This window comes from Lynx rufus, unplaced genomic scaffold (assembly GCF_022079265.1).
Source record: "Lynx rufus isolate CCGP_SWC_20201006 ecotype Redwood Valley unplaced genomic scaffold, mLynRuf1.p SCAF_19, whole genome shotgun sequence".
Classification (NCBI taxonomy): Eukaryota; Metazoa; Chordata; class Mammalia; order Carnivora; family Felidae; genus Lynx; species Lynx rufus.
Window position 1 is genome coordinate 22,975,921 of NW_025814833.1, and position 8,391 is coordinate 22,984,311.

The 8,391-nt window shown below is 38.7% G+C and overlaps 1 pseudogene; it reads left to right on the plus strand.

The window, feature by feature from the left end:
• The first annotated feature begins 1,564 nt into the window (after positions 1 to 1,564).
• LOC124514082 (uncharacterized) lies at positions 1,565 to 1,663 on the plus strand (annotated as a pseudogene).
• The last annotated feature ends 6,728 nt before the right edge of the window (positions 1,664 to 8,391 follow it).

An 8,391-nucleotide genomic window follows, 5' to 3' on the forward strand; every position in this document is an offset into this window, starting at 1 on the left:
TTGGTTAGCAGAGATTACTAATGACAGTCACTTTGGCTCTGGATGTGTGGGTTTCCAGAACCACATGGAATTTGAGGAAGTCATATAATTTATTAATTTATTTTGAAATTTATAATTATTTTTAAAAATATTGATGTTTATTTTTGAGAGAGAGAGAGGAAGACACACAATCTGAAACAGGCTCCAGGCTCTGAGCTGTCAGCACAGAGCCCGATGCAGGGCTTGAACTCACAAACTGTGAGATTATGACCTGAGCTGAAGTCGGACACTTAACCAACTGAGTCACCCAGGCGCCCTGATCATATCTCTTTAAAGGATGATTTCTGATGTGGGGAACAAAGGCAAAATAAAAACATTAAATTTTCTTACAATTTACAGTCCATTGACCAGTCCTTAAGACAAGCAGTGTGACCTTCTAGGAATTCAACTGCCTCAATGTTAATACTTTGCTAAGGGCAAAAGGCAACCTTAGTTTAACATTATCCCAACTTCCAGGATCCTGTAAGCCTCCTTTAACATAAAACATTCCTTTGGAAACTTCCTTTATTTCTACCACCCCCCGGCAAAGGTATATGTTAGCAATCATCCTCTAAGCATATGGCTCACTGATATATATCTAAAGGGTGTTATGACTAAGGTTTTACTAGATAGTAATAAATGACTTTTTCCTAACAATAGCTAGCCCCCTCAAGGTCCTAGAAACCTTGCTTCCAAAATTCCTTTGAGACACTATCCCTAACCCTCTCCCAAATTGAAAGTATATAATCAGTCACCCTCACAACTCCAATGCAGCTCTTTCTGCCCAAAGGTCCTGCCCCCATGCTTTAATAAAACCATGTTTTGCACCAAAGACATCTCAAGAATTCTTTCTTTACTATTCGCTCTGAACCCCACCATTTCCACATCAGTTTCCAAAAGAAATCTAATACTCCATATGAAGTCTGGTTAATAATGATTAGCTAGTTCCATTTCTTTGCTAGTTTGGGATTTTACACTTCTATTAATATCCCCTCCTTCCCTCTTCACCCAATTTAAATGAGTGATTTTGTCTAACTAAATCATCTGGAAGCATATGGCCCAGACCATGGGATTTTCCTATTATGATAGGGAAAGATGGGATAAAATAGGCAAAAAGGGAGATGCTCAGGCTTTTAAAGGTGCCTGGGTGGGGAAAAACACATTTTAAGACATTTCTTCTGGAAATGTCTGGCTTGAGTAAACTCCTTCAGTCTTAAGGTTCCTCTTAAGAATGTAAGGGACACTACCTACTCCCCCTCAGGTTCCCCTCAGGAATTTAACAATCAAAATACCTAACTAAAATAAGTAAACCATAAAACTTATGATATATGAGGGCCAGTATGACCATAGTCTGACTCCTCGCACAATGGAATCGAGCCAATCAGGAATGGACAACCCAGCACATAGAGTTATCAGGCCAATAAGGGTAGAATCTGAGAAGGAATGAGGGGGAAGGGAAGGGCCCACCCCTCCCAAGACCGAATCCTTATAAAAGAAAGTCCCTTGCCTACAGTCGTGGGCATTCACTTTCAAATGTCCCATCTCTGTGCTCCCTTCGGCAGCACATATACTAAAAATTGGGGGGATACAGAGAAGATTAGCATGGCCTCTATGCAAGGATGACACTCAAATGCCCCCTCTCTGTAAAGAGAGCTTTCATAATATTCTTACTTTCTAATCTTATATTCTAATAAACTTTTGCCTGCTGCTCCTTTTATTCTGTGCCCACGTCTTCATTCTTCGAAGCTTAAAGACAAAGAATACCGGGTACTGAGGTAAAAGAATCCTGCAACACTATCTTAACTCTTATCTTGAAATTAAATGACCGTCCAGTTTACATGTGGTAAGGTTAGAGAGGTCATTTAAACTCATATATATGTCTAATACTGTGGGACCCAAGGAATTTAACAAAAATCCCCTACCCCTGGACAAGCAGAGCAAGACTAACTCCATTTTGTGCTACACCCACCATCTCATGTATAACCCCCACATGACCTACTTATTGCTTAAGACATTCCCCCACCCTAGTCAAGCCGCTGAGCACACCCTTACTGGAAACCGGCTCATATAAGAATGAGGAACCCCTAACCGACAAAGAATGTAAACCCCGCCTTTTGCCCACCAAACTTGCGCGCCAATTCTGACCAGTGATAGGCTAGTTCAAACAGTTACTATAGGGTAAATTGTAATTCAATTGGCCACCTGCATGTGGACTGACATAACTATGCAACTTTCTGTGTGTGTTACAATCTCATTGGCCACTGGTCCTTATAAAAATGCTACGCCTCTTAACCTAGGGGTCCAAGTCCCTGCTCTGCTGTGTCAGGTATACTTGGGCCCAAGCTCGAGCTTGCAAATGAACCCTCGTGCGTTTGCATCGGCATCTGCTCCTTGGTGGTCTCTTGGATTCGAAATTGGGGGGCATTACAATACCACCTGGTACTTAGGTCCTCACCCAGGTCTGCCATCAGTCCCTACATTTTTCTTTGGTCACTGATATTTGATGCTAGCCTGATTTGACAATTGGTCCTGTCATGCCCTTTGGTTTCCCTGAAAAGGGATCTTGAATGCCAGGAGAGCTTGACAGTGCCCTCAGGCCTGTCACAAATGTTTTCCCTATTCAGTTTGTTTATTTTGTGTGCCTTTGGCTGCAGCTATAAAATACCAAAACACCCAACTTATTCTGTTAATAAATCAAGCAATTCAATGTATAAAGATTAGTCAGATTACTTGTTTATCAGCATGTAGGAAAATACAGTGGTCCAAATATAAAATACTTAATAACGATATTAAGTATTTAATACATACATTTATGTATGACAGATCCTTAATGAATTGGGGAGTAGTTAGGATTTTTAGGGAGTGTTCCTAAACTTTTAAGATTGATGTCATGAAAAGCAAACATATCTATCTTCCCACCAAAATTTCTCTTCCTGCCAGAGTTGAAGGTAGAATCTTTGGCTATAGGGAATACTGATATGATTCAATGAGGAAGGTCTTAAATTTTTATAAAAACATGAGAAAGGAACAAAATAATTCAGAGGAAGGATATGAACATTCAGAATGCATAAACTGGTTATATCATCAACTAGTTGAATGCCTGAGACAGCTTTAGCAGCCAGATTCATCCATGAATCTCAAAAGATTTTCTGATCATTAATCCATAAATTCACATAAGACTGTTAAAACACACACACACTCACACACACACACACACACACACACAGGCCCAAGATGGAGCACTTATGCTATGCCAAATTGCCAAACCAGGATTTAACACCTAATCTATTTTGCAGTTTCAATCTCTCCCAGAAATGTAGTTTTAACAGGTTAGTCAGAAATTTTCTGGTCAGCACTACTGTGGTAATCTGCACCAGGGCCCTCCATCCCCACCCCCCAAAGGAGGATGATGTAATATGCATGATAAAACCCTCTGCCTTTCCCCCTAAGGAAAGGTGATCTGGCCAGAAAATCCTTTCTTTTCTTTCTCTAATAACTTCCTTGTCCTACCTTCCTTCCTTAAAAACCTGCTATTTTTGGACAGACTCCTTAGAGGATCTCTCTACTTGCTAGAAGTGATGCTGCTTGATTCAGGAACGATTTAATAAAGCCAACTAGATCTTCAAATTTACTCAGTTTAATTTTGTTTTTTAACAATACTATGAGGAAATAGGATAATGATAGATTATTGTTTTCAATGTAACAACCCAGAGGCTGTGTAGCTTGTCTGAGGATAACAAATATGACATTGAGAAACTGAAACACAAGAAAGAAATCCTCAGTTCTATGTTTTATCAATTCGTGAAGCCCGTATGGCCGCAGTCATCTCAAAAAGAAATCAGTAGCAAATGGGGACTAAGTATTTGGCTTTTTTCTAACTTTTTATACATGAAACCCTAAGCCACACGAAAGCATTTTGACAATGTTGTTAGAAGGGGGTGATAGAAACCTGAGCTTTAACCAAAATGATATCTTGTTCTAAGTAAATTCACTTTACCTGAAATCTAATTTGGATAATTGAATTTTTAAAGGTCATTTACTTTTTCAAGTATCTGTGAATGTAACATAAGGAATTTTCATGCTGGAATGAATACCTTGTGTTAAAACATAGTACTTAGTGATGAGATATAGCATCACACCTATACTTCCTAGATGGTATTTAGATCCATAGAAACAGTGAAGATGTATGCTCAAATAAGGCTTAGGATAAATCTTTTTCCTAAAGAAGGATAAAATGAACAATGGACCTATGGCAGAAAAGAGACCAAACAATACCCCCCTGAAATAATCATGGGAATAAGAAATTCTTCTTGATAGATAACTCAGTATTTGTAACACATTTCATTTGGCAAGGGGGAAGAGTTGCTCATGGGAACACATCTCCAGTGTTCTAATGTGAGGTAATAGTAAATAGGATTTGTCTTACAATCAACACTGTTGGAATACAGCAATTTAGTCAAGCAAGAGGTACTCATAGAATATTGAGAGATTAAAGAAATTTGCTATCCCAATGCCTTTCACGTACTGAATATGAGTTCCATTCCTAACAGGAATGCTCACTTTAAATTCTGAAGGAAAAAATGGTGAAAGAAATATGGAGAGGAAAGAATAAAAATGACAGCAATAGAAAGAGGCTTAACCAAAATGAGTTGAAAACAATATTTGGAGAATAATTATTTTACTCTCTCAATTTGCTTATAAGTTTTATGACAGAACTTGCTACAAAAAGTGTACCTTTGGTTCTGTTCCAAATTAATTGCCATTTAGTATATCCAACAACTATTCATCATGTTTACTAGTTGTGTATATCAATCAATAGGCCTTTGAATTCAGAACAGGTTATATGGGAATCAAAGTTTGGGATTACCAAAATGTTTTTCCTTTCCTACCCAGAAACTATTGACCTCCAGGCAGGACTGAAACTCAGTAAGGTCAGTTGTCTCACCACAATACCTTAAGGAAGATAATTTTGACCTCAGGCCTTTCCTGCCCTGCTGCCCTGGCTCTATTCACTGTTTCCCTCTACTCCCATTTGCTACCTACCCTTCTTGAGCTTCTGTTTCTACCAGGATACTCCGGGATCTTACCTTTCCTCCTAACTACTCACCTCAATAACTCTTTTCTCTCTTTTTTTAATTGTTTATTTATTTTGAGAGAGAGGGAGAGTGCACACATGCACACATGAGCAGGGGAGGGGTAGAGGAGAGAGAGAGAGAGAGAGAGAGAGAGAGAGAGAGAGAGAGAATTCCAAGCAGGCTCCATACTGTCAGCATAGAGCCTGATGTGGAGCTCAGTCTCACGAACCATGAGATCATGACTTGAGCTGAAATCAGGAGCCAGATGCTCACCCAGGAACACCAATAACCCATTTCTCTTAAGTGTTCCTTTCCTCAGGGTCCTGTTCTCTAATTTTCAATATGAAGACAAAATATCCTATAACAGAATCTGCTAATAAGGGGAATTTAACATAGTTGTTTGAGAGTTCCAGCTCCAGAATCAGACTGAAATGCATTAGAATCTGCCATGTAGTAGCTGAGGAACTTGTGGGCACACTGCTTAACTACTCTGAGCCTCAGTTTTCACATATCTAAATGGGGATAGATAGATAGATGATAGATAGATGATAGATAAGGATAATAATACTTACATGACATGGTTGTTGGGAGGAATAACTATAGAAAAGTAAGAAAGTGCCTTATTCTCAGATTTTTTCTTGAGTATCTGAGTTGGAGGGGAAGGTGATGAGTTTTGAGGATATATGGTTTATGGTGCCTCTGAGTCACCAAGGTAATGCTGCCCCTGTTGTCAGCTGAATATTGGTTTGGAGCTCAAAATAGAAAGGTCAGAACTGGAGATACAGACATTAAAGTCATCAGTCTACACCGATACTGCAGAAGCATATGGGATTGCCCAGGGAACAGGTATAAAGTAAGGAACACAGAGGAATATGGTCAGGGCTCCGGAGAACAGCAACAATTAAGGGGTGATCAGAGGAAGACTAAGGAATGGACACAAAGAAGAAGAATCGGTAGGGGTGTGGTGTCAGCAACTGAGAGAAGAGCGAATTTTGAAAATGTATTAGTCAACAATGTTGAATATCACAGAGATGTCAGATGAAATAATAAAAAAATATTAGTTTACTGAATTTGACAGGTAAGACTCAATTACTTTTGCCAGTGTTGTTTTATTGGGGGTGGTAGGGAGACAAACATAACTCTTAGACAAACATTTTGAAATCTATAAAGTTATTTAAATGCATATAGAACATCGTTTCTGAGTAGACTACTAGAGTATGTTTCCTTTAGAAGTGATTGATAACTGTTAAACAGTCCTGGAGATGAGAACCTGACAGTCTGAATTGGCTACTTCCACAGAAAACATTTAAGAAGGGAGCTTTGTTTAAGCAGATTAAGCAACAGCTAATGACTCTGGAATGTTGCCTCTTACTACGTAAAAGGAGAAGCTGGTTTGTGCACAGTGTGGTTAATAATGAATTAAAACTTTAAGTCTTTTGCTGCACACACTGATTATAATATAGTGTAGGATTAAATGATCATGTTTGTTTTAACCCAGATTTTAGCCCACCAAGAACAGGGAGGTCCATTATGTAAACTGCAGGCTATTAATTTGGTGCAGAGCAAGTAAAAAGTACCTTTTTTTAAATTCAATTGAATCTATTAAATAAATAGGACTGTAGTCAACACAACTGAATCTTATAGCCTGGAGCTCTATTCCACAAGCATTTGTTGAGTGAACATATACATAAAGCTAGGTTAAGTTTGTTTATTTACTTATTTATTTTTAATGTTTTTATTTATTTTGAGAAAGGGACACACACACACAGCATGAACAGGGGAGGGGCAGAGAGAGAGGGAGATGCAGAATCTAAAGCAGGCTCCATACTCTGAGCTGTCAGCACATAGCCTGACACAGGGCTCAAACCTGTGAACCGTGAGATCATGACCTAGCTGAAGTCAGAGGCTTAACTGACTGAGCCACCCAGGCGCCCCATAGGTTAAGTTTCCTGAAATGAAAAAAAAACATGTCTTGTGAGGGCTAATTGAAAGAATTAGAGATATTTGTCCTGAAGATGAGCCAACTCAAAGGAACATGAGCACTTCTTAAAACATCTGACAAATGAAAAAAGGACAAGAAAGTTGTGACCCCCAAAGCTGTTCTAGAACCGATAGGTGGACTCTACATTAATACAAATTTGTGCTCAATAAAAAAGTTCCTAATAGTAATAGCTGTCCCAAAATGGACAGACCACTTCAAAGGTTAGTAAGTTCTCCACACTGGAAGTATTCAAGTCAAAGTTAAATGACCACTTGTTCCAGATGCAATTAAACAATATAGCTGAATCAGTTCAGGTTGTATCAGGTGTATATAACATAAAGAAAGCAAAAACAATCAGAAAATAAGACATGGTTTTGAATAATATAGAAGAGTATTTCCTTCTCATGAGAAAGATGTTTGGAGGTAAACAGTCCAAAGCTGCAGGGTTAACTCCATGGTATCATCACAGACCTAGATTCCCATCCTTCTATTGTATCATCCTATCATTTGTCTTTTACCCTCATGGATTCATCATGGTCTCTTGGAGTTCCAACCATCATATCCTCAGTGTAGGCCTGAAGAAGGAGGAAATTCACAAAAACAAAAAGGGACACCCCCCCTCCTTAAATGTGCCAACTCCATTTTAGAAGCCTTCTTGAAAGTCCCACATTAAACTTTTGCTTACATATCACTGCCTAAAATTCTCATGGCCTTGGCTAGCTGCAAGGCATGCAGGAAAATAGAATCTTTTATTCTGGATGAAAGGTATCCATCTGAAAATTCTATACCTAAGGAGAAAAAGGAGAAGAGATATTGCAGTAGGTAGGCAATAGAGACAACTATGACACAACAGCCATCTGATGAGTTTGAGTTGAATGACTTTTAAGATTCTTTCCAAGCCTTAGATCATGTGAGCTTATAACAGAATTGTGTATTAAGAGAGCCACTTTCAACATATTCTTAATCTGGGAGATAAGACTGCCCTTATATGTACTCCATCATCTGTGTAACCAGTTCTCTGTATATAATCCCCTCTGTTTCAACCACTTAGATTAGTTTTCTTTTTTCTGGCTGGAACTGGATTAATGTAGTGATGGAAACTATTAATCTTATTGGTTAAAATCCCTCTTTTGAGAGTCCCTGAGGGAATAAAATATAAAATAAGGAGGTTTTAGTGACAATCATTAGGCAAGGAGACATGCAGAGAGCCTAGAGGCATTCCTCAGTAGGGTAGGAAACCCATGAGAACTTTCAAGACAGCCATGAGGACAACTATTCATTCAAATACCAAATATTTATTGAGCACCCACTATGTGC